Source organism: Lichenostomus cassidix, chromosome 3 (assembly GCF_008360975.1).
Source record: "Lichenostomus cassidix isolate B80296 chromosome 3, HeHo_3.0, whole genome shotgun sequence".
Lineage (NCBI taxonomy): Eukaryota > Metazoa > Chordata > Aves > Passeriformes > Meliphagidae > Lichenostomus > Lichenostomus cassidix.
The window spans coordinates 26,807,610-26,835,524 of NC_139483.1; the positions used below are offsets into that span (position 1 = coordinate 26,807,610).

Here is a 27,915-nt window from a genome sequence, read left to right on the forward strand (position 1 = left end):
GAAAGCTAGGAGACAGGCAAACTTGGAAATGCAGCAGCTGCAATATTCATCAAAATTTAAGTCACATATGGATTAAAAATGAAGACATAACTTTTGAGTTGTGAGTATCATTGGGAAAAGGAGCTGGGAAATTCAGTACAAAGGGAGTTTCAAAGCTGTGTGTTTTTAGCTGAACAAACGAAATGTTAAGAGGAGACACTGAAATGAAGTTGGCTTTTATAAGGAAGAACTTTTCCTTCCTCCTCCCAGCATGGCAGCAAGCCAAGTTGAAAGCCGATGATCAAAGGTCAGTCACCGCTCCTGAATCTCACTAGTTATCAGGATCTCTGCTGGAAACAAATGCTTTCACACTACAGTCGAGCACGTTTATAAGGGCTGCTGAAAGCTACATTTCAATTAATGCAGAGGTAATACACTTTGGGTTCTGGGCAACATCAGCATGGAGATATTTCGAGTGGCAGTGAGTCAATAATCTATTACCAGCAGCTCTGCAGGCAAAGCACCCACTGGGAATAGAGCTATGCTCTTCCCTCCCAGGAGGGGTCCAGGCTAGGGAAGCATCCCTTTTTGCTGTTTGTCCTGTGTTAGGTTTTTTGGATAAGCTGAGATCTTTTGTTTCCATGATTATCAGCTCAGCAGCACTGTTAGAGCCCTAGACTTAATGTAACAATGTTTCAAACCTTCCTCAGCACAAACCCAAATTTCTGCAGATGAAAAAGCTGATTAACCTGAATTTTGAGAGCCAGCTTTAGTCTGCACTACTCAAATAGGTCTTAGAAGCCTGCCTAGCTATATTCCCCCAAAACGTCACATCTCATCACTTCTGGTAAATATATATATATATATATATATATATATATATCACTTACAAGGGATCACACAGCTGGGGTTACAGAGATAATTAGCTAGGGAGGGAAACAGGCAGCATTTCACATTTCCTGCATAAAACACCCATTAGTTTCTCTCAGTTTGGGTCTTGCCTATGAACTGCATTCCACTTTTTGACCTTGAGCTGTTGGGAAGTATTTTCTAGACTAGACAATGAGGAAGAAAGTCGAACAGTATACGAGAACTGGTGTGGGGTTGTGTACTTTTGAGTGGGGTGGCCTTGGCCCACTGATGGCAGATAGGCCACACCTACCTGGAATTGTCTCTCTCTCAGAATTGATTCTGGTATGAACAAATTACTGAAGGAGAAATTTAGAAAAAAACACTTAGGGATCTGTCTGAAAAACATCATACTCGTTAACAAAGACAGGGAATTGGATTTTTTTGTCCCATGAGACTATGCCTGGCAACTCCACCCTACTTTGTCATATGTATACATCACAATGCCTGGTGGAAAACCAAGAATTTAAGAAGGGAAATTTCAAAATCATTCATCTAATATGGGTGGGCTAAAATAGAGCCAAAGAAGAAATAAAACATGATATATCCACAAACACTGATTAAGTTGTGGGTGTTAATGAAGAACAAAACTTTTCTTCATTGAGCTATACAGTAGTTGGGACCAAACATTACCCAATATGCATATAACAGAGAAATAAAGCTGTATTTTCTTTAATGAATGAAATTCTCCTGGGAGGTGGTTGGCATAAAGTCCAAGCAGAAATGAAGAACCACTTCAATCCATAGAAGAGGATTTAAAGCCATAGACTTCTCTTTTCACCAGGGCTCATTTTATCCTCCAGCAGGCAGAGAAAGGAATGACAGAGGAAACCAATCCAACAGCTTCAGAAAAAAAAAAATCTAACCAATAAGTTCAAAATAGCAGATCAGCATGCCTCTTGGGTTTTCCTCCCCCTTTTAAATTATTGCAGCATTTATTCCTCCGCACTCTATTCAAGTTCCTTGTATGTTCATCACTTTAGAAAGGAATTTGAGTGGAGTGGGAATGCCTAGGCAAGTAGATGATTTGAATTTACTTATGGCTTCCTCAAAAAAATCAGGTTTATCTTTGTATCAGCAGATTTTGGAGATGTGTCAACTAAGATGGTAAAACACAAGGAAAGCAGTAGTTCCATTTTTTTCCTGCTTAGCAATTATCTCTTCAATTAAAGTTGGGAGCAGTTTTTTTCAAGTCTTTGTGATATTGTTGAAACACAAAACTGCTTGTTGTTCAGCAAATAATCTTTATGTCATGCAGCATTTAAAACCCTATAGTGACAGATCTCTGCTTAGGATACCTCCACATTTGTATAGAGCTTCCTGACTTCACTGTGGCTTAGAAAGATGTGGAGCTCACTGCACATGGAGTCCACATCAGCAAAAATCATCAATAAAATTGTAAATGTTACCAAAAAAACCCAAAACACCAGATTTCTATGTACCTGTATCTCCCCTGCCAAAGCAGTTGACACTGTGGAAAAACTGAGGTGAAGAGGGCAAAGTGTCCTTTCTTACTCTGTGTCAGGATAAAGAGAAACTGGCTTTCACTTACTGCTTTTCTCCTAGGTCTGCTGTTCCAGCTGACCTTTGAGCAGGGCACAGAACATGGTGCAGAAAGCAGCTCTGTAGTTCAGCTCCCTTGAATTGCCTGTTTTCCATGTGGAGTTTAACCTCATTATCAGCTCTCACTGTCACACTCAAAAATGGACCCTTGACATCCACAGACTACAATTTAATCTGTGCTCCACCTCCCACAGAGCATTTAGTACTGAAACAGGGATGACTGCGTTCCTTTGAAAGTTTGTCACATTTTGTTTTGCAGATCAAAAAATTAAGACATCATATGTATCAAATTCACCCACTTCAGTTACTTTGCATATAAGTTTGATTTCATCAGTTCTTCTGTATGCTGTATTCATTTTGAGCACAAAGATGAAAACCCCAGCCAGAGCCAGGTCCTGCTGAAAGCTCTGACTCATTCTCATATTTCTCTTTGCTCCAGGGCCTCTTTCTTCCTAACCTTTATATTCTTTCACGGTAAAAAAGACTAAAAAACAAAAAAAAGAACCCTCTTCCCCCATTTAGTGATGCTAGCAAGAGTAAATGGTTTTTGTTCACAGTCTTAATATAGTACCATCACCATTCTCCTCCAGGTTTTCAATGAAGCTGCCTACTTCATCTCATCAGTAGTCACCAAAATCAGTTTAAACGTTTCTATGGATTCCAATGGGCATTGAAATAAGCCATTACAAAACCCAGCTTGTGCAGTTTTGCTAAAATCTACTTCATACTAGGTGATATTTTTTTCAGAAAGGGTTTTAATACTTGAGTCTATTACATAAGTTACAGAACAACCCATTGGCCCACAGCTGCCAAAGTGAAGATAAATGGAAACACTCGTTGAAATCATGCTTGCAACTCACACCAGAGCTCTGCCTCTTCCAGTCTTCTACAACCAGGTGGGAAAGGACTTACTGGGTTTAACAAATTAATGACCACCACCAAAAACCTTCAAGCATTTCAGTTAACCTGGTGGGCTATCAGTCAGAAGGCAAAGGAGAAGACACTCCTCTTACCAGTCTTCTCTCTCTGGCATTTGCTGTCAGAATTTAATCCTTGCTAATCTCTGACAGATGCACCAACTCTTCCCCCCAGTTATGAGGTGGCTCACCTTTGTTCTTCTTCACACATTAATCTGTGCTGACAGTTGCAGCACTTCAGCTACAGCATGTGAAAAGTACTAGGCTCACATGATAAAGTTTGAAGGCAGGCAAAAGCTCATCAAAAAGGGGGCTAAATTATCTCTTTTTTCCTTTTTAACACCTATTGAATTTCATCCTGTAATCTCAGGCAATATTTCTCACTCATGGTGTGCCCGTGAATGAGAAAACATTCAGTGTCTGGCACAGCCCTTCTTGCAAGTGTTCTTCTGGTGCTGCTCTTTCTTCTCCAAGTTTTGAAAACCTAATTGCAATTTGTAACATGCAAAACACCTCAGCAGAGGATCAGCATTTCAAGGTGGCTCACGTTTTTTTAAATGCTGTTTCCTCACCACATCATACAAATACTTTTGTTCCCACCTGGCTTATTGTAACTTTGGATATGTTAGGTGGCGGGATTGCTTCACACAGCAGTGAGTGCAGAGCAAGGTGACTACAACTACAAAGGTACTAAAACTACACTGAACAGAGAAAAGTTTTCCTCAAGGAAGGGATTTTTCACCTTAGTCATAGGCTCATTTATATCAGATTCTGTCAGTCGTCACAGGGTCATGACCCAGCTGAGGTGACTTCATGTTCTATAGCTTTCAGAACCAAAGTCCAAGAAAAAGGAAAAAAACCTACCCTATCTGTCTTCAGGTGGGTTGAAGACTTTTCCTCCTTCCTGACAAGAAAACCAGCATCAGCAGCATTATGTAACTCCCACCCCTTGTGGGCCCTATGAGCCACAGTTTCTAAAGCACCATGCTCTGCACCTCGCATTTTCACACTGCTCCCTGATGTCTCTTCCCAAAACTGCTACCTACAAGCCTAGCCCAAGGCTTTCAGGCCCTTTTACAAGGGCCTCACTTCCTCAAAGGCCTCACTATCAGATCTTCACTCTTAATTCCTCTGGATGTCCTGTATTTCCTAGGCAGGCTATTTCCCTTCTCATGTGAGTTTCTGTCTGCTCCCTTCACCTAGGGTGAATGAAGCAGAATTAAGCTTGAACTCCTGCTCCTCTGAGGGGTCCAGTTCACCATGTGACAGGATGATCTGCACAGGATGATCTGAACAAGGGGTGGATTGGCCCATTGGCATCCAAGTGCTCATTCCACCCGAGCTCCTGGGACACTGGCTGCAGCTCAGCAGAGCAGATAGACATGTCTAACTTTAAACATGAGAGCAGCCCCCAGGAATCAGAGTAGTGACATTGCCTACTCACCTACCTAAATGCTTAACTGCATCAGAGCTGATGTGACCTAGCTTTGGCTCTGGATTTAAATGCTGCAGGCTGAGTTTTTGCCTGCTGCTTTAAAGGAACATAGCAAGCCTCCTTTTTCAGATACTTATCTCCAGCAGGTTTAGCTAATGTCAGGGGAAATCATGAGTCCTCTGGAAATCTCTGAAATGTAGGCAAATAATGTGTAAAGGAAGATTGTACAAACAATGCAGCCAAATAAGTAAATCTTGGCAATAAAACAGCCATTTACTGAGGAAACAGCATACAGAGAAGAGGAATTAACTGGGAAGTACTGTTTTGTAAAATTATTTGTCCAATTTCCATGTAAGCTATCAGCAAATCTTGGAAATTACCTTGGAGATTTCCAGCCACTGAACAGAGAGCTGCCAGCTGTCTATTTCCATGCCACAGAGATATAAAAGATCCACTGAATAGTCCTCCCTTGCTTCCATGCTGTTTTTACACAGCTTTTCCACTGTTTTCTACATGGTGACGTTTTTAAACAATAAAAAACTTCCACCTGGCATAGGACACTGTTGCTCTCCCTCTTTCAGTTTCTGAAGCACAGAAGATCAGTGATTCACCGTGGCTAATAAAGGATGAAGGGGCTGCAGACTGGCTCTAGGAAAAGAGCATCAGATGTACGAGTCCACTTTGTGGGAAATGAAGCCAACTCCACCAGCCCTGCACTGCCACTGCACCACAGAGCTCTTGGTGCAGAGAGAGCCATGAAGGCCTGGAAAGAGACCCTAGGGAGCTGCATTTCTACCAGTCCTCTTGGGATTCACTGGAGCAGGATCATAAAGTTAGGTTGCTATTTATTTCCACATTAGCTCCACTGAGTAAGAGTGGGCCAGGTACAAACACTAAAACAAGAACAAGCCTGGCCTTTAATACTAACCCTGAGACTTGACTCAAGCATAAAAATGCAATATAGTAAATATATTTTTTTTAAAGGTTCCATTTCCTTCAAATGCACTTATCTCTAGGGTTGCAGCTGCCAGCCAAATCTCTCTATCTCCAGAGATTAAATAGTGAGATTATGAGATCATATCCTCTGAAATGAATTCTCTGGTATTCAGTTTCTCCAGCTTCGATCCATGAATTCTGCACAAAATGTTTCAGGGAACACAGTGCATCTCAGCTAAAGATTACTTGTTAATAAACAAGATTATTTTATGAACACAGAAATTAGAGAAGGTCAATAAACAACCCCTATTTTAATAACACAGTTTGCATTGTTCCCCCAAGAGAACCAGAGCAGCAAGTGAATTGACATTTGTATGAAAACTCCAGCTCCACATACTCTGCTGCTGTTAATCAGTGCTCTTAATTGCTCTGGGGCAAGCCTGTTTGCATGGGCTGAGGGCAAGGCCTTTCCTGGATTAGGGGTCAAAGACAGCTATGCTAAAATGACCAATAATAATCTGATAAAAACAGAAATAAGGTGCAAGAGAACATGGCCCTCTCCAAGAAGTGCAGAGTGCATTTTAGGCAGACAGGTTATGTGCTTTTAGAAGCAGGTTGCAATTAAATCATCCACCAGTAAATGGGTGAATGGTCATTTTTTTGGCTGAGCAACAAGCAGGAGAGCTTAACAATCTGCTAAAACATGTTAACCCCTGCATGGCCATTTTCAGCCTATCTATGGCCCACCTTTTGAGGTATCACCATATCAAAAATGTTCTTCCCTGAAGGTACTTCCACACTGCAGCAGATGTCACTGACTTGGCACTATTTGAAGGGTCTATTAAAAGTAATGTAATTAATTACTTGGGCTGTCATCACAGCACTGCTTTTGAGATATTTAAAATGGTTTATTATTGATAGCCTTATGCTGGAATGTGCTGAGCACCTTCACACTCATCCCTGGACACTGAGACCAGGGCCAGTGCAGGCTCCTCAGCCACTGAGCATCCTCATGGCTCCTCCTGAGGCTGCTGCTCCATGTGGCACTCAGCACAGGGCCCAGTGCCACCACTCCTAGGAGACCTGGGTGTTTGGAATACTGAATCCTGTATCAGTTGATGATTTGGAAAAACGATATTCACTGCAGCTGGGTAGGACCCACGCCAGAGTGGAGGGGCATGACCAGAAGGGAGCAGCAGGGATGAACTACCCCATATGGACCATCAGCCCTGTCCCCTTTGCTGTGCTCAAGGGACCGATTGCACGTGACCTGTGGTGATAACAAGGATGGAGAGAGGAATCAGGATGAAGGAGAAAAACTGAGCCTTGGAAAGAGGGAAGGAAAGATGCTTTCTCCAAGTGTTTCAGTGTTTGTCTTTTTGCCTTTCAATACCCAAATAATCAATTACATAAATAATTGGCAATCTATTAAGTAAATTTTCCTCAAGTCTAGCCAGATTTGCCCATGATGTTGACTGAAAGTGATCTTGCTGTCCTCATTTCAACACAAAAGCTTTCTCATTCCTGATCTTCCTATTCTCTCTCCCCTTCCTGTTAAGGAGGAGAGCGAGCAACTGATGGGGTTTGGCTGCCAGCCATGGCCATCCCACCACACTGAGACACCAAACATCTCACATGGACAAATACTGAATCACGTGCAGGGAACTGGGAACTGTAGCACCTAGGGAAACCTCAATGAAAGGGATGGCTCCTGGTGCCCACTGATCACCTAACTTAAAGCTGTGTCACAACCTTTGCTCAACCGTGTGGCTGCATCCAATTTCTTCATGAGGAAGTGTCTCTTGGGTTCTGCTAAATTTCTGCCAACATATTTGACTTCCATCTTGGGACAGAAAATGCAGTATAGCAAAGCATCCTTGAAAAATTGCTGAGCTCTGCTCTGTGGCTGTTATGGCAGCATCTATTGCCAATAAAATGAAAAGGAACAAATTCTGAGAGGTGAAGAAAAATCTATGGGCATACAGAGGATAAGAAAAGTGAGAGTAATCTACTGCCTAGGTCTCTAAAGCACAAATCTTTGCTTAATTTCAGTTGCTGGTACTGCTGCTGTTTGTTTAATTTTAGACATACCACCAGCAACCAAAAAAGAAGCAACACATATAGGATTAGATTATAGAAGATAATTTATACACAGCTTCCTCTCAAAATCAGTTCAAAATGTCTTAGATATGAGCCAGGTCATGGAAACTAAGATATCCCAAAACACTGTAAACAAAGTAGAATAAATATGAATTTGAAATATGAAAAGAGGGGGATGTCTCCAAGCATCTTTCTCAGCATCCTCCCTCGGTGGTATGGAAGACAGTCCTTGGAACACTAATGACAGTCATATTTGGTATTAAAGGGGAACTTTTCTCAATTTCTACCAAGGGCCAAGAAATATTACAAAGGAAGTGTCATAATTGTGGTTAAAGTAGAAAGAAAGTAGAATACAAGCAGATTTAGGACTTCACCTGAAGTCTATTGAATAGAAAGGGTAGAAAGCTTTTGACTCAGTGATGCTTTACACCCTTCTTGAGAGAGAAGCATTTAGCCTAGCATTTTCCCTTTAGGAAACAAAGCTACAGATACTCCTCTAAACTTGGAGACAAATCTGAAAAGCAACAATAATGAAATGAACTAGAAGTGAAAGCAGGGAGCTCGCTAGGTATGACTGTGTCATGCAGTTTGGCAGCTATGCAAGCTAATATATTTTGGGCTGCAAACATATATACATGATGTGGTTCAGTGCCAAGTGATTCAGGCTGGCTCTAAAAGAGACAGTTGTGTAACCAAAACCTCTATGGCCATGTTTGCTTGGCACCCCATTTGATCTGAGGGGAGTAGAATGTTTTACCTCAGTAGCAGGTGCAACACTTGAGTCAGCCAGCAGAATGGTCTGCTGGCAAAACCCAGACTGACTAGTTTTCAGCTACAATGCAAGCCTCCATCCAGGAAAGTTTTCCCATGAAAGAAAGAAAGGCTGTGTGAAAAAAACCCAGGAACCATCTATACAGACCGTCATGGCTGGTTGCACTTACTTGAAGAGACGAAGTGTTCCTTGTAGCTGCTACAAGATCTGCTAGATGCTGTCTGCTGGCCACAGTGGTGTTCCCAATGAGGCAAACTCTCTCCTTTGGAATAGGAAGAGGCTGTACTTGATCCCAAAGTCGAGACTGTGGATGAATAGGCTAATTTTTCCTCTGTTTGAACTCTGAATTTACATGAGAAGTTTACCATTTGAGTATCATCTTATTCTCTCCCTCTTTCTGCAAATTGAAAGAAATGGATTAACTAGAATTCAGTTGACCTTCTGTTGTTTAAAACTGAGTCTTACTTGTTATGCTCATACAAAGTGGCACAGAACTGAGCAGACATCCAACCTAGACAGGCAGGCTTTTATGTTATGTAAAGCATAAGCAGATTTCAAAGTAAAGCTACTATTAACCTCTGCCTAATTTTTTTCTAAAAGGATTTTTTAAAAGAATTTGAAAGCAGGGCAAAGCAAAAACTGTATTTGAGAATAAGGCCTGTTAAGCAAATGCCAGTGAGATAATACATGACTCAAGCATACTGCAATGCTTCCCTTCATCTGTCTTCCCAATTACAGAATCAAAATCACAGAATGGGTAAGGTTGGAAGGGACCACAGCAGTTCAACCTCCCTGCTCAAGCATAGTCATCCTAGAGCACATTGCAAGAACTCTTCAATTTCTCCAGAATCTCTCTGGGCAATCTGTTCCAGTGCTCAGTCACCCCCACAGTAAAGAAATTAAGAAATTCTTCCTCATGTTCAGGTGAATGTTACAGTTTCTGCCCATTGCCTCCTGTCCTATTGCTCAGCACCACAAAGAGCCTGGCTCCATCCTCCTGGCACCCTCTCTTCAGAAACTCATTGATGAGGTTTCCTCTCAGTCGTGTCTTCTCAAGCCTGAACAGGCCCAGCTCTCTCAGCCATTCCTGGAAACAGAGATGCCCCAGTCTCTTCATCATCTCTGTTACCCTCCACTGGAGCTGCTCCAGGGGCTCCATGTCTCTTGTGCTGAGGAGCCCAGAACTGGACACAGCACTCCAGATGTGCCTCACTGGGGCTGAGTAGAGGGCAGGATCACCTCCCTCGACCTGCTGGCAATGCTCTTCCTAAAGCACCCCAGGCTCCTGCTGCCTTCTTGGCCACAGGGCACACTGCTGGCTCGTGGATAGCTTGTTGTCTACCAGGACCCCCAGGTCCTTCTCCACAGAGCTGCTTTCCAGCAGGTTAGCCCTCAGCCTGTGCTGGTCCATGGGGATATTGTTCCCCAGGTACAGCACCCTGGACTTCCCTTTGCTGAGTCTCAGACTGTTCTTCTCTTCCCATCTCTCCAACCTGTCAAGGTTCCTCTGAAGGGCTGCACAGCCCTCTGTGGAATTGGCCACTCCATTTTAGGTTGAATCTCTTACCATCAGGTGGTCCCTCTTGCTGTGTGTGTGCACACCCTGATCCTCAGCACATCTGTGTATTCATGTAATAGTGAGAATCATAACTACTCTGAGATAGCAGAGGGTGCTACTCCAAGGAAGCTTAGCTCATGGTATAGTCTTAGCAATTTACTACTTAATTTGGGAAACATCAGCTGAATATAAAGAAGCAATTGTATTGCTACTTTCTTCTCTCTCAATCATGTGCTAGAAGCTTCTTATTAAGGATATTCAAGTGACCAGTGTGACAAATTACTGTCTCAATATCTTTCCTTATGGGCACTGCCACAATTGTGCCATCACAAATCCAGCCAGTAACATTTCAGCATTCTGCTAGGAGCAGACCAGAGAATGAACTAGGACACACAGTTTACTTAGCAGTTTAGTCCTCCAAGAGTGACAGTGCCCAAATTCCTCTCAATTCATGCCCACTAGGAGGAACCAGCTAACCACTCCTGCTCTCCTCTTCCTTTTTCATCACCTACCACTTTGAAGAGGGCTGACTATGGATCTCAGACACTGAAAACCAGAGCTATCAAGTAATGTAGCACTTCTTTTATAGCAACAGGATTATTTCCTCTAGGTTACTGTAGTCTAAGCACATAAAACAGAGCCAATTACCTTGGTCCTCAATAGTTGGGTGCTCTAATCTGCTTTTCCCTGTGTTTGGATCAATGATGTCTTTTTTGAAACCTTTTTGAATCTTTCCTCAAATTTCTGTACCAGTACCAGTTGATCAAAACCCAAAACTTCCACAACGTGGCGAAGTCCAATGATGATGAAGCTGTAAGACCCTACACTAGGAATTTTAACATTTGCAACACTCCTCTGGTTCAGATGCAGCAAGAGGCAGGCACATTCAAAGAGCCATCCATTAAAGCCTAACCAAGGCTAAAAGAGACAGGCTGTGCAGCTTCAATGTGAATATTTATTCATCTATTTTCTCCTTACTCCTGCAATCTAACTCCTCCACCCAACTATGTAGGGTGCTGATCTCACATCTGCATAAGATACTGACCAACCTCAGTCAACACAAACTTCAAAAGATTTTCTGTCCTCTCTGGAAGATGTCAAAACATTCAAGTTTACTGTATAATTAAAAATACCAAAAAAATTGCAAAATAAAATACCTAAATAGCTATTCAAAGTGCTTTGTACCAACTTAGATTGTATGCAACATCTAAAATTATAATTGGAACAAGAGGCTTTTAGCTTGATAAATTTAAAAAAGGTTCAAAAACTTTCCTGGAAATTTTAAACAGAATATGCCTGTGTATGTGAAATACAATTTCCAACACCAAACCTGTTTGCTTGAAAATTTTCAGCTGTTTTGCTGTAGTAATTTTGCTCCTGTTCCCTGAACAGCTGATTGTTTTCACCTTTTTCAGTTAATAAACAGCACATAATTAAACAAACAAGTTACCACTGCAGCATGACTTGATGGAAAAGGAGTTACCTCACTGGTACCACGCAACATATGCAAGGCTCTGAATTAGATAAGAATAATGTGGTTTAGCTTTTCCCTGCAGAGTTTCAGTGGTTCTGGTCTCCCATAAAAAGACATGAACAGAACCAGAGCAGGTATTCACACTAAAAATCACACTGACAAGGCAGAAAGGACTTAGTAAAACTGCACAGATTTGTTTTACATCTTTTGCTGTTACTTCAGGTATAAGTACTGAAATTTGGACTTAAATATATTTTCAATACGTGCTTATCTGTCCACCTGATTATATTTTAGGGGAACAATCATTAACTAAGCACCTATGTTACAATCATCTCAATCATTGTGTGGTCAATTTTGAGTACCTCTTTTTTTTATATAGTTTCTAAAAAAATAATCTTTATAGCCAGGCAGAGTGAAACCAGTTTCTAAAAAGAATTTTTGTAGGGATATTTAGCTTTGAAAGCATAGATAGCCCGAAGAGATGTGTGTTCTCCACCCAGTACTTAGTGGATATTTCCTGTATCAGAGCATCCTGGGCTCAACTCTCAGAGAAGCAGGCAAACATTCAAGAATTCCCTGATTCCCTTCAGCACTGCCACATGGCACAGAGGGGTCATTTGAACATGGAGCTGTAGTAATGAATGCTAGAGTTAATATGACAAACTGCAGACATCACTAAAGCAATACACTTTACTAAGTCATTACCCTGTCTCCCCCTCCTGCTGCTTATCCTACAAGACAGTTCTCTGCCCAAAATGGGACTTCACCTGGCATGGACTTAATCTGAGTAACAGGGAAAGAGAAGCACCAGAACAAGATAGAAGGGATCTTCGGAAGCTGCAGCTCACCTCTATGATTCCTTGCGTTTTCCATCCTTGAATAGCTCTGAACAACCATGCAGTGAGCAGCCTTTGTCCTTTACAGATGGAACTGGTCTGGCCTCAGAAGCAACCCACTTTGTGAATATCTCTGCTACGTGAGTCCTGATTTCAACCTATCCTTTACAAGCATAGAGGCAAACAAAGAAAGGAAAAAAAGACAAAAAAGAAACCAGACTATCTAGTATTGTCTCCATTTAAAAAATGTGAGTGACTGCAAGAGCTAGGTACTTCTACAGACAACCACATTCCTAGTATCCCTGTGCACAGTCTGTGTAATTCGTAGTATGTTTTATCTATCCTTCAGTAAGTCCATCTGTACGTATGCTATAGTTACCACAGAAGAGTTAAAAATACATCCTAGGTGTAGCAATGCATGAGGCAGATCCTCACAGTAAACTAGGAAATGAGTAATCCCCCACTCTCCTGAACAATTCTTCACAATGACAACTCCCTCCTTCCCACACACCTACACTCTCACACGCCTGGAGAAGCCGGGGGCGGGGGAAAGCTGAGCTTTGCAATGTTGTCTGGAAGCTCATCAGATCCGGGCTACTTCCAATTAAAGGAGGGAGCAAGTTCAAAGCCTCTGCTGATCTCTGCTCTGAACTGGCATTATGCTCAGAGACAACTGCACCTGCTGCTGAGACACAAGTCTGCTGAGCCAGAGAAGAAGGTGTACGGGCATGTCCCCCTTCAGGAAATAAAAACAGAATAGCAGGGAAATCCCAAACCTACTCAGATGGCTTACAGTACTGGAACACTTACTTGAATTAACAGGAGAAAATGACAACCAAACCCAAGTGAGCTACAGTGGCTTCAGAGCACTGGCAGAGGATGCTGAGGGGAAGTGAAGATCAAAGCGAGGAGATGCGCAGAGGGAAGGTAATCCTGGCACTGTTGACATCATCACGCTGTGTGGATCTGAAAGGTTCTAAGGTGGAGGCTACTTTGCAGCATTGGCTTCCCCCCCCCTCCCTAAATGCATGCACTTTTAAAGTCTCTGGTTTTCAGATCCTAGATACTGTACTGGGAAATTAAGGAACAGCCTTCCAGAACAGTAATATATTTCAGCAACCATCAGGAAGACATGCTTGATGATAAGCTGTATAATTTGTCACATCATTTCCCTTCTACCAACTGTTAGAGGACTCTGAATTGAGATTAAAATTTCCCAGTTGCTGCCTTCATCTTGGGCCTGGATTTTCTGCAGCATCCATCTAATCTTGAGAGTCAGTTCACTGACCATAAATGGAGCTACAAACACACACCTTGTATTTGCTGTGACAAACACAGTGACAACAGTTGTGGCAGGTCCCATCTCTAAGCTTTATATGGTCCTTGAATATCGTTTAAGAAGGAAAGACGAGTGGGGAGAAAACAGATACTTGCATGCTTGTGATCCAAAAGAACTTTAAGCAGAGGTAGGATCCTACTGCCCTCTGCTGTAACATCCTCATAGAACTTCTGAGAAGGAAGCACCAAGCACGGCAGCCTGATGTGCACACTGGGTGTTACATTCAGATCGTATTAAAACTGTGGAGAGTGGAACAAGACAGCTAGAAACAATAGGCTTTGGTTTCTTCCTGCTGCTTTTAATTCTTGAAGCCTATATATACTTCCCAGATGCTGACCCAGGCTCTACCATACTACTGGTATGTCTCCTAGCAAAATTCTCCAGTGAAGCTGCCTGAAGCCTCTTTTGCACTGCATAATCACTGCACCACCAGAAACACTCCAAATTTTTCTAGCAGCAAAATGGGATGCTTTGACACGACAGCCTGAGTGGTTTATGTACATTTAAAAAAGGAAAAAAAAAAAGTCTGATTCATCATCTTAAGACAATACTATTATTTAGGTAATGGATAATGAAGAAAGCTGGTCACTGTGTAATACTGATGTCTCTTTGCAAGTTGATCCATATTTACAGAATTCCTTTCAGCTGTTTTTCCAGTAGTTCTTGATGTTCCTTTAAAGCTTTGTAACTTATGGAGACCTTTACAGAGCTATAGGCTTATACAGCAAAACTTGAACAATATTTTATTCCATTCATTTTCATCTGTATTCTTTCCCTTTACTACTTAAACACCAACAACACTAAATTTACTGAGGCTGGCTAAGATATATCGTGTTCTCTTGCCTCTACTGTTCATGCAAACAAAATCACTTCCTATAGAAAACAAGATATATTTGGGGCAGTAAACAAGATGCATCTATTTAGTTTGACACCACAGCCCTTCCCCCTCCCAAAATAAGACAGACATCAAAATTACGGGAGGAAGCACTACCGTAACATGAAAATTTTAGCTTGGCAACATGCACGTGTGAAAGACTGCATTTGTAATGCATATTGTCACAAATAGAGAGGCTATATGTGAATACAGAGGCTAAGATTCTCAATGCCATTTGGGTATACACATACTTCCTGTTAGAAGGAATAGAAACTGGACATTCAAATCACTCTAGTGGACTTGAAAGCCTTGTCAGTGAACAGTTTGTGACACCAACATTTACTCTTGCAATTTCATTCCTAAAGTCTTTTCAGTAACTCTGCAAGCAGCTGTATTTAAGGGAGAGTAGAATTCTATATCAAGGTTGCAACACATGGACAGTGCATGGGCAAGGTACTGACCCATAGATTAATCCACACCTGCACATATCTACACCCTCATACAAGGCTAACAAGATTCCCTGCCTTTCTAATACCCTCTCTGAACTTTGGATCAAGTTTCCTGTATGAGCTGCTATCCCTCCAAAGAAAGTAGGACATAATTACAGCTCTCAAATGGCCTGAGGCATTCAATTTCTTATTTTTTAAGTCTGCATTCAACTTACATGAAAAGGACAAACAGTAACCTAATGAGGCATTTGAGTTATGGGAAATCCTGGGGAAAAAAGCCCTGCAGAACAGAGCCTGCAGGCAACTGTGCAAATGCTAGTGAGATTTGTGATTCTGTGAGCTTTTCAGAATAATATCAAATGACCAGAGTAAATATGTTCAAGGAATGGGCTAGATCTTTAAGATTTGATTCTGATCCTAAACTGTGTTTGTATGTAGTATACAAATATGCAGGTGGATGCCTTTTACTTACCCCACTGTTAACCATTTAGATTTCAGCTGAGCCTTCTTCAGGGCTCTTTTTTGCCTTCTTAGGAAACAGTCCCACTTCAATAATTTTTCTGGGTGAGATTAAAAATGCATTTTGACCACATAAGAAAAATAACCTGCAAATAAGAACAGGCTCTGGAAATTGAACTAAGATTTGGAAGAGAGTTTCTCTGGAGTCTAGGACGTGGCTTTGGGGAAAGAGCTCCAACACAGGCAATTCCCTGTCTCTTCAGGGAGGATTTGTCACCTTGGCCTCAGGAACTAGAGTTGGTGCCTGGATGGGCTCTTCCCAGATGCCTGAGCTCTGGCATACTGTGAAACCATCTCTGCCATCTTCCTTTCTATCACAATTTGTAAAAACATGGGAAATTATGTCAAAAGTCAGTATTAGAAAAGATTAAAAAATTGGTCGGTCAGACAGATAATGGTCAGAAAGCATAAGGATTACCCTTGCCTATGTAAACTTATCTGGGGCATTGCAAAACATCTTTCCTTCAATTGCAACATGAGATAGTGTGGCATCATTTATCTCTATTTAAAGGTTGGCCATCTTTGATGCAATGATTTTAGGCCTGCTTGGATCTCAGAAACCCCAGCCCTGTTGGGAAGAGTAGCTAAAGTTAACAGTAAATGACTGATTCCAGGGGCTCTCTGGTAGCCAAGAGCATCAGCAGCAGCTGGGGCAGTATGTGTGTGTCAGCACTGCAAGAAACTCATGGGACAGCTGCAGTGTCCCACTGCTTCCTGGAAGTGTTCAAGGCCAGCCTGTATGAGGCTCAGAGCAGCCAGGTCTAATGGGAGGTGTCCCTGCCCATGGCAGGGGGCTGGAATGAGATGGTCTTTAAGGTCCCTTCCAGCCCAAACTTTTCTGTGATTCTGTGAATAATGTATGGAACATATGGGAAAGGACTGGGGACACTTGTCTGTGGGACACAACACCATAAGCTTTGGAAAACATCTGATCCCTATTTGATGCTGATTCTTTACAGAAGATGGAATAGCCTACTATTCCTCTGTCACAGTATATATGTGAAATAAAAACCAATGACAAAACTTAGGGGATGAAATAGCAAGTCAAAAGTCACATTCTTCTTTGAAGCACGACCATGCAATTTTGCCAAGGTCAAAGAACACTGGGAAAAAAATCAGATTTTTATTTTTAATAAGAAGAAATGGGTGGAACAAGTGACAAAATACCACTTTGCTATGCTCTAAGGGACCAGGAAGTTTCTCAAGAAAGGATCAAACATGTAGAGGCTCTAATTACTGACTGCAGAAAGCATGCATGAACAGGATAAAGGTGTGAAACAGTTAAGGAAAGGTTAGAGCTGGCATTAATGTACTTTGCTGCCATGTCAAAGAGCTCCTGTTTATGCTCCTGATCTAGGTAAGTGACTGAACACTTCCATGAAGTTCAGTACACAAATAGTCTTAATGACTGAAAGGGAACTACCTCTGTGTTTAATTAAGTGCACACATAGGTTCTCCAATAAATCAGTGTTTAAAAGGACTAAGGACTGGTAAGCCATGTAAAAGCTTCCTTCTAGGTTATGCACTTGAAGAATGTGATTGAATAAATTGATCTGAAAGGCTAGAGTACAACTACTGTTCTACACTACTTTTCAATAATGCAAAATTACCAAAAGATAAAGCAAAATCAGCCCAACCCTAACATGAGCAATCCCCTATTGGTTTTAAAAGCAGTACTGAAATCACAGAGCAGTAGTATGACAAGAAATGTCAGAATGTTTCTGGTTTCACTTTCATCTCCAATTCTCACATTTGCACAAAGCCTTCTTTTTGTAACATTTATTTTGCCCACTAGAAAAGAATACAGACTCAGCAAATCTTAAATTATATACTATGTCAAATCTGATATAATCTACTACTCCTCTTGGCATGCAAATTATTTCACAGAGGTCATTTACCCAGGTGGAAGGCCTGGCCTCTTGCTCCCACAAGTTAATCTGATTGATTAGACAAATCCATCTGAACAACTGATAGATACTACTTCGTGCAGACTCTGCAAAATCAACGTCTATATGGCTATAATACTTCTCCAACAAAGTTCCAAAACCCTTGATGAGCAAAAGGCAGATGAAGCAGACCTGTTGTCTGCTGAGAATATCAGGAGAGAGGAAGCAATATCACCTTATTTCATCGTTAGCATAACAAAGTGTTTGCCTGGGACAGGTCAGCAATGTGAAGGTAGTAAGGTTTATAGTGAATTTTCTTTCCTCTTCATGAAAGAACAGTCTCACAAGGGAGTAGCCAATTGACTGCTTGAGTGAGAATTCAATTTCTTCAGGCTGTATTGGGGTGAGGCCCCCATGGCATCATCTTCCTCTTCCTCATAGAACCTCACACAGGTTCCAGCATCTGACACAGTCCCTGGAGATGTGAGCAGTTTATCTCAACCACTTTCCTTAGGGGTAAAGAGGCAGAGACTGCTCTTCCCATGTCAGCAGAGGGTTATAGAACACCATAAACACAATCTTCAAGTGCTGTTCTTACTTCAACTAGTTCAGCTCTGTTGCATATCACCTGTCCAAAGCCATTTTCCCTTCAAAGGACACCCTTTCCTTTCAGGAGGCAGCTGGGAGATCTCTCTTCCTTAGTAATAGTCTTGAGATAAACCTAGATGAAACTTCAGGTTGCTGAGGCTTCCAGGTCACCTTTTTTCCATAGATACAGGATTAGACTTTGGAGCAACTTTCCTGGAATTCAAATTGTACAGTCATTAGATACTGAACAGGATGACTACAATGAGAGGAGCTATTGGAAAGGGCTTCCTTGAGGTTGCAACAGCCATGTTATGCAGTTTTCTTCAGGATGCATTTATAAGTTTTGCAGGATTCGCAGACATGTCTGCAGGAGTAAACTAGAGAGGGCTTGAGATCAGGTCCAAGCACAATCACACACGTGCTGTATTATTTAATTTTTACCATAAACCTTGGCACACCTTCACCTGTGTCAAAATGCCATTTTCACGCTGCAGAAGAAAGATCTGGCAACTCACAAGAACTTATTGTAAGAGTGAGAGGGCAGAAGATTTCTGTTATTTGGACTTGCTACATCTCACTACAGACATTCTTTTGTGAATACTTGATAAAATACCTAAGAACACAAATGTACTGAGGTGAGTGCTTGATATGAAAAGACTAATTATGTACAAGTATCTATTACAGGAACCAACTAGTAAGGTTAGTTTATTATTTCATGGTTATGTAGAATCAGAATCATTTACACTGCAAAAGACCCCTAAGATCATCAAATCCAACCCTTAAGTAGTGGTAGTTCTCTTGCTGTGCCTTCTCACCAAAATCAGTGGGAAGTGAATACGTGCAAGAGGACACTGACCTTTTCACCAGCAAGGTTATGCCTACCCTACTCCTGTCCTGCATCACTGGAAATGGAGAAAGGAGATTATAGCAAGAGGTAGCTGCAGCCCTGGGGTATGCAGCAGTACCTGTGGCAGAGAAGCAGCTCAGAAAGGAAGATGCTGTTGCCAGGGCAACAAAAGAGTGCAGAGGTTCTGGGCATCCTCTCCTGGACTCCCACAGAGTTAGGTTTTGCTCTGGCAGAGCCAGGAGGACAGGAGGCACTACCACCATGTGCTCTCCCACAGGGTAGAACACTTCCTCTGGGACATAGGGCTCAGCTGGCACAGGCAGTGCAACATCTCATCAGCTGAAGCCAGACAGAGCCTGCTTCTGTTTAGCAGAAGTTCCAGCTGCTTTCAGAAATCCCAGTGATAAAGTATAAGCCAAAATAAAGGAATCCAGATCCTATCTTTCAGTTTAGCTCAAAATTAGCAACTGTAGCCCTTTAAATTGTTGCTTTTTTGGCCATCATCCATGAGAAAAATCAGTTGCTTGTCATGCTTCAATTAATACATGACCTGACAGGTTTTTTGTTGGGATCCAACAAAAGACAGTCTGCAGATATTAATCATCAGACAAGCTTCAAATGAGACTTTTATGTTCAATAAAAGGCTGATTCCATGCAGTAGTAGATAAAACTTGAGCCCAAATAGATGGCTTTTGTTCAGTGTGAGATGAAACCTTTGCCTTCCAGGTTTCTTTTTGGATACTACTTGCTAATGATCCATGCGGGATTCTGGCCAGAAAAGCTGACTCACTAGGGCTGGCCCACCTCAAAGTACAGCCATCACAGCACTGAAAGCTTCACACTGGGAATAGCTGACATTGAAAAAGTGCATTTTTCAGTGCCCAGGGCACTTTGTGCAGGATTCATATCTATTTAGCTACTTTTCCAAGGCTTTCCATGCCCCTTCAACAATACACTTGGTGTGCAGTAAGGATCAAGAAGAGTTAACAAATTATCTTTACTGCTATTCCTTTTCATAGAAATGAGACTGAATCCTCATAACAGTAAAACTGCTGTGCCTGGGGCTTCTGAAATGACCTGGACATGTATGTTCCATCTGTTTAAACAGTAATTACAGGGATCAACATAAGCTCCTTGCTTTTTATGGAACAACATTTGCTCTTATTAGTAAAATAGCATTTCAAGAAAGTCAGTAACTACAGAAATATACTGGTTGTGGATATTTCTGTCACAGAGTTATATTCTGTATATTCTGTATACAGAATATAACTACAGAGTTATATTCTGTAACTCATGAGTTTTATGAATTTGAAATCAATGAACATTAATATGCCTAGCAAACTACAAGTTTTTTCTCCTAAATATCTGCTATAACAGCTGTTTGAATTAAGGTAGCAGGTTACACAGGGCAATCTCCATCTAATGCAAGACAATCACTTGCTTTAAAAAAGATATTAATACATTGATGCTTCATCAATAAACAGTTAAACCTCTCTACCTACCATACATGGGATATTGACACAGGGGACATTCAGGAACATGCCCGTATGGCCATGAGACAACAACAGATGGTACATGACTGCAGTTAATGTTCCAATCTGTGGCAGTTTGGAGCTCTTAAAAAAAGACAGTCTCACATTACCTACCTCATGTCAAAAATAGTGTGAACTGTTGCAGCAGAAGCATGAGGGGGCAGCATCTTCAAGAGTTCAACTCTTTGGAAGAGCAAAACAAGGAGGTTTAGAAATATCCAGAGTACATAGACTGAACTCCAGCTGTTCAGGTTTGTGATTCAATCCTCCGATCTCCCTGCAGCATTTCCACAATCATTAAGAACATCATGCCAGGAGGAAGAAAAGTGTTTGATGACCTGTTACTGAAAACAGTTATAGTTTTTTTCAGTTTCTAGACATTTTTATACAAGTGACTGTTGCTGAAGGACACTGAATTCTTGGGAAATACTACTTGTTAGCATAAGAGGCCATCATTATTCCAGATAAAGTCTTTATTTGTGGAAAATTATGAAAGAAGCATGATATAAATTCTATCACTAGCTTTGTTAGAGATTACAGAACTCAACTGAAGAATTCTTTTAGGTAGTAAAAGAAACATCTAGATGCTACTTTCCTAAATAACTGCAGTTCACATTGAAGTGAGTAAAGGCATATATCTAACTGAATGAAAGGCCTCTTTGTCTACTCTTTTGGCCAGCAGCATCACACATTTCAAAGATGTATTTGTTTCTTGGGGTTGTTCACACTGAGTTGTACTGTTTATAAAACAGTATTACCAACCATCACCACCTCCAGCTGAATAGCCATAGTACAGGTAGCCTAGATACCAGGAAAACACTTGCTAAAGAAGCACAGAACATGTAAACACCTCACCAGAGTATGTTAACCTTTACTGCAATTAAACGGCTTCTTTTGTTTATAATGAGTTGGGTGTCTAGTGAGATTGAGGTTGCCACCCAAGTAAAAAAAAGTCAGAGGGTACTTGAAAATGTATATATACACACACAAACACCTACCTGTAAGGAAGGATGTCAGCAGAAGCCACAAACTAATAAATACCAAGCAGAAGTAACAGAAATAAAAGCAGATTTTCAGACTGAGAAAAGCAGATACATAAAGACCACCATAAGTGGGTATGAAACTACACAAACTAGCTTATTTCCCACCAGGCCTACAATGCTCAGTACTCCCATAACGGAAATACTAAAGCTGGCTGAAGTCACATGTGGATCATTTTCTTGGGAAATAAAAAAGGCAGTTATACTGAAACAAGGTAAACATCAACTGCAGCACTTCTGTTTTTCCTTCAAGAAAAGGGATAAAACCAATTGATTTTCAAATATTATTTCAGAGAGGAATTTAGAGTGGTTTCCAGTAAAAGTCAGTGGGCTCAGATGCCTATTTCAAAGCAGCATGTGTGTCATTCCACTGCTCTACCCTTGTTTCACTTGCTCTTATTTCTCTTTTAAGTTATACACAGCAATGTGTACTATCTCCTATAAGTGCAGATGTACATTAACTTCTAATATCACAGGCTCGTGCCACGTAAATTTAAGTATACATGCTGGGTTTTTTGCTGGGTTTTTAAGAATTGGGGATGTATGCAAAAGAAATGCACAACTGAGTTTTAGAGAATTACAGACATTTGAAGTTTGCGGACAGGAATAGCAAGAAGCATCTTCTGAAGTTGCAGAAGTCCAAGTCCTACATCATGGACAACATGCTGCCATGGGATCTTCCACAAGTACTAACAAATGGTGCCAGTGGGAAGAATGCAGACAGATGCCTTCGTTCCCAGTCTTCGTAGAAATCATCTCTCAAAGTCACATGCAAGACCACTGCAGCATACCCAACCATCAGCCTGGCAAAGCATGGGTCATCCTCTGGGATGTGCTAGTAATAAAGCTGAGCAAGGATCGTGAATTTTTTTCTTGTCTTACAACGCATCTTCCTCTGTTGAACTGATTCTAAGAATTGCAGGCATCAGTTCCAAGTACAAAAAGATGAGGCTGGTATCTAGCAGCCTCACAGGGAGATGAGCAATTTATGGAAGGCAATTTCAACATCACACATTAGCACTGCAGCAGGTCAGTGCTACTGTCAATGACAACACTGTTGTAAAGGAGGAACTGCAGTGCTTGCTTCAGCTACTGCTTAGAGATGTTATTTGTGGAATAAGAAAAACACAAGAACATAGTGTCTGATATGGGTGAAGATTATTTTTCTTTCTTTGAATAAGTTAAAAAGAAGAAACAAAGAAGAAATTGGATAAAACAAAGACTAATGAAGAACCAAAGTTTTGGCTTTGTTCCAAGCAAAACCACAGAACCCTTTATTAGGAAATAGTGGCCAGCATTGGCTGCACTGTACACAGGACACTACTACTGTCTTTAAGTAGGAATCTAACCCTGGCTGCAGGCCTGAGTCAAGAACTCTAATCTCCACTCTAACCTTCACTATCATTTGCCAAAAAGTCCTTTGATATTTCTGTTTCCCGCCTTCATACTTATCTACCTTAAAAGGTTATGAGGCAGATTTATTGCTCAGAAACTTGCAGATTATAGACTATGATAACATAAAAGCAGGATAGGAATCAATGATGTTTCCAGCATAGAGCAAACATTTCTTTTCATAAAGCATTATGAATTTAAGCCCCCCCTGAACAAGTTGTCTGCAGTTTGAAGACCAGAACAGTGACTGAAGAGATTACCATAACAAACCTACATGCACAAACTGGCACACAAATAGAGTTTGAGTAGTTGGGTACAAAAATTACTACATCCAAACTCGCTAAAAATAGCTGACCATAAATGCCTGCAAATAATTAGTCATTGATAAAGTCATAAAAGCTGCACTTCACCTACCTAAGCCCACTTGTAAAGACTTGGGTGACTAAACAAGCCCTGGTCTCCCTTAAGTGAGGTTGAAGTGCTTACTTGCTGTACACTGATGCCACCGCCTGGCCATTGTCATAACTCAAATGCCTACATCTACTACTGAATTTTACTTAGGTTTTTTTTTTTTTAAGCTCACAAAAGCAGTTCACCTGAGTGCAAAACTACTTAGCTCATTGTCATTTCTCTATTGTCATCTACAAAAAGAATACAGAACACTGTATGGGAATAGATTGATGCCTGACAAGTATGTGACAGTCAAACTCTTGCATAATTACCAGCGGTGTCCAACAAGGTATGTTCAATCCCACCTCCACATCCTGGCCAAAAGTTTCAGAGCTTCTTCATTTCCCCAGTTCAACACTACAGAACCCCAAGGGCAAAAGTTTTTTGTTATTCTTAACTGCCACCTACTACTAGAGGAACTGAATATATTTTATAGCCACAAGAAATACATGATATACTCATCCCAGACAGATGTTTGAGCCAATAGTTCAGCAGAGGCACCTCAGGTAATTTGAAGTGGAAACACAAAAATATGAGTGGTCACAACACCTGGGCTGAACTGAAACAGCCCTGTGAAGTGTCTAAATTGTATTTGCTGAGAAGTGACCCATAATTCCCATGTGGGTAACCACAGACAGGGATCTCAGGGAGTCAGTGGGGCCTAGAACTTCAGGCATAGGGAGAGAGATAGGTATCAGTGGACATCTCAACCAGTCACTGCTGCTGTTCACAGGACTGTGTGCAGTGTCATCAGCTCATCCCTACAGCCCTTAGAGAGGGGCTGATGCTGGATTGTCTCTGGAAGTTGAAGAAGGTTACGCAAGCCCCTTATCTTCCTGCGCAGTTTGCGCAATTCCTCAGACAGACCTTTGAATCAGCACTTTGAGGCAAAATTGTTTCACAGCAGATGCCTCTTACACCTCAGCCATATGAAATTGCTTTTAAAGGCCTACAGCAGCCCTCCTGTTCAGATTAGCAACTCAGTGCCTTGCCACATACTTGGGCTGCATGTACTAGCTCCATCTAAAGCCTCACATGCCTGTCCCCCTCCTCCACCCTAACAAGCTGAATAGGAAAACAGTAAATTCACCTGGGTTGAATCTCAGTTGCTACAAGCACAGGAGGTTGAATGCTTCTGAAGAGATCTCTTCAGTATCGCTGTAGTAAAGACAAATGCTGTGACTCCTCAAAATGTTTGCTGTCCTGGTCTTCAAGAAGGCTTCTTCATCCTTTTTTGAACCATACACACACCCCAGCTGCTGATCTTCTGGTCATCAGGGGCTACTGAAGTGCACAGCCTCTTCCTACTGCCATGAGGTTATCCAGCCACCAAGGATTTAATCTCTCTCATGACAGACTGAAAAATGTGTATTTCACTGCAGTCTATGGTAACACCATACTGCAACGCCTGGGAAGCCAAAAAGACTTTTCCACCATTGTCCCTTCTTTTCTGCCCAATCAAGAAAGCATGGCAAAAAGAATAGAAAGGATATTGTGGAAACTGTTGTGTAGATTGAAGGACAGCAGAATAACAGACTTCAGTGTGACTCAGTAGTTTGGATTGTTGACACAATAGGCATACACAGGAAACAAACTTCTGTTGCATGAAACTAACCCAAAAGATCTAATTTGCTTACAACAGCAGAAGCTCTGCAATCCAAACCAGTACATGAGAAAAATCAGGAGGATTCACTTAACTAGTGTAGATACAGCTTTTCAAGGGTACCTCATTGTAGACAACCAGTGGAACCTGGCTAATCATGAAGTGATTCCCTCAAATCAGGTCTAAACTGTGCAAATCTCATTTCAGCAGTACATGCCTGTTCTACTTATCAGCTTGGTATCACAAAGAAGAACTGCGTAACTAAGACCAACACAAATAATACAATACTGGGCTAGATAAGGTATTAATATTTAATACCAGTCATATTCTGATAGCATCTCCCAATTAGGGCTATACATAAAAGCCAAAACCAATTTTTTTTTTTCTTTTCTGTAGTTTTGATTTATACCAGACCTAAACACACTTCATACTTTTTCTTACATATTTTCTACCAGTCCTTCTTCAACCAGTCCTTCTTCAATCACTGGAAAACAATGGAGATAATCTATAATCTCACCATACTTGGTTAGACTTGAACACAGAAGATTCCAGAGTGGGGAAGAAATCCAGAAATCTTCACCTAAGACAAAGTCTAATTTTTCTACACTTTTCATGAGAGCTCTGATTCTTTCCACCCCTCACTACCCGCTTCAGAATCCTCAGATAATTTAAGAGACTTTACAAAATCTGCAAAATTTATGGAAATAAATTTGTACATCTAATTGGGGTAAGCCTAGTTTCCATGAAGCAACATCTGAGTTGCACCATGCACATATTTCAGTACTGATCAAGGTTTTCACATGAGATGAGCAGGATAAATAGAATAAATGCCAGGTCTGCAGTTGCAGAACAGAAACAACCTTCCCTGCACTGTCCTTTGACCACTAGATGGCACCCACATGCCGGACCAATTCTAACGTGAAAAAAGCTACATCAACCGGATTGGGTCTTTTTTTATTAAATAAATGTGTTACATCCTTGTATAATATTAATATAAACAAGTCAGACCAAGTTAAAAAGTATGATTCTTATTCTAGTTGGTAAAGGCAAGGCAAGAGCCTCTAAGCCAAACATGTCAGTTGTTTGTTGCACCTGTGGGTAAGAGCCTTGAGCAGGAAAGAGTTAAATACAGTATTTATTATCAAGTACACCTTTAAGAAAAGGGCCTTAAGTCTTTTAGCTCATTCTCTTAACTCAACCTCCCAGAAACTAGATGCAATTAAGGTGCAGCTGAAGTGTCTATTAATAATTCTCCTAAAATGTTCCCTCTCACAGCATTCCACAGAAGTGTTATACATTCTGTCTTTGCAAACAGTCACCTAAGAACAGGAACCTGAAATATAAAAATAAAATATTCTGGGTGTATTTTCTGGTACAAAAATAAAATATTCTGAATGGGAAACTACTGATCTATACATGCTCAGAAATTTGACAAGACAATGAGGGAGTTACATGGGGAACTGCAGAAATGCTGCTTGGATGCCACAAGGAACAATGTGAAATACTTATAACTGTTTTCACATTATGTTTGTTGGGACTTCCAAGCAATGAAGAAAAACTTACACTGGAATATATTCACTTGCCACAGTTGTCCTCTGCAGTCACCACTGTTGTGTGCTCTTCTGCTTCATGTCATGAACTGCACCAGTTTTATCCTCAAGATACCATTTTTTTCTGGCTAAGCCTTTTCAATAACTAATTGGATCCATCCACAGCATTCTCTTTTGCATCGTGAAGATTCAAACCTTTAAAGCAACAGGAACAGGGAGAACTCTCTACCAAGAAGAAAAATCAGTAGCTTAATTATTTTGCTCTCTGCAAATATAATTTACTGGTTTTGAATACCAGCAATCTGTAAGAGCAGACGAACTGTAATCCTTCCTATTTGCTTTACCTCCTCCATTTAAAGTAACTCTGGGAGAAGTTAAATGACAAATTTAACATTTGGGCATGTCTAACCTATTTAAAGAGGATTTTTATCAAGTGGTGCTCATTTCTACAGTTCAGCCTATGAGCTTTCAAATGAAGCTTACATCTTCACCTGAAGATATGAAATAATTTTTGTTGTTCTTCATCAGTAGCTGGATCTAGTTATCACCTGGCTTCTGAGAGGGCTGCTTCCAAGACTTTGCAGCAGACTACAAGGAAGCTTGGGCTGCAGATTGTGTTAGCAAAGGAAGCCTAAGAAGCCAAAGGAAGCCAGTGAAGACTAGGAAACAAGCAGTCCTAGGCCACGTGCAGTGCATACAACTCTACATAAAGCTCCACCTGTTCTGTTTCAGGCAGTAATAAGTTTTTCTTGGAAAAGATTATTGCAGTCATGTATTGGCAAGGACTTGTGCAAAACACTTATTTTGAATTGTTCTTGAAGTCTCATTCCTTGGGACACAGAGATGCAGAGATTAAGGAGTTGAAACAGGATACTGGGAAAAAGAATGAAGTGTCCCTGATACGCATTATTATTTATTTTTAACAAGGCACAGTAAGACACAAAACAAGTAACCAGAGAGCTTTGCTGGCTTCCCAACAGCTCAAGGGATCTGTAGGGAAGATGCTCAGGCACAACCAGTTCCAGAATTCCATGGAAGATGAGAATTTGACAAACCCAAAACAAGTGCCTAAACTTGTGTCTTACCTGCATAACTCATTTACTGCCCCAACACTGACTTACAGCCACATGGTTTTCAGTGTTCAGCCCCATGTGGCCTGAGGTTCCATCAGCTTTGATCATCTGGTACATGCAGTGAGAAGAATGCTTGATTTTAAGCCCGTGAGTTGCATGCAGCCACCTGGTTAGACGCTGTCCCCAAAACCTTGGTAAACCTTTGGAACAAGGCAAGCAAAATCAATGCATGATCCAGGTGAAAAAAGCATACAGCTGCACTGAGAGTGAACTTGAAAGCTTCTATTGTTAATT

The 27,915-nt window shown here is 41.1% G+C and overlaps 1 long non-coding RNA gene across 1 annotated transcript in view; it reads right to left on the reverse strand.

Moving 5' to 3' along the window:
• LOC146439329 (uncharacterized) overlaps positions 1–20,197 on the reverse strand; it is a 58,909-nt gene extending 38,712 nt beyond the window's left edge. Inside the window, exons 1-4 of the long non-coding RNA XR_014850751.1 lie at positions 18,145–20,197; positions 12,492–12,642; positions 8,977–9,008; positions 8,781–8,873 (exon numbers count right to left, since the gene is read on the reverse strand). This is a non-coding gene — a long non-coding RNA (uncharacterized LOC146439329). The remainder of the gene's footprint in view (positions 1–8,780; positions 8,874–8,976; positions 9,009–12,491; positions 12,643–18,144) is intronic.
• Between the last annotated feature and the right edge of the window lie 7,718 nt (positions 20,198–27,915).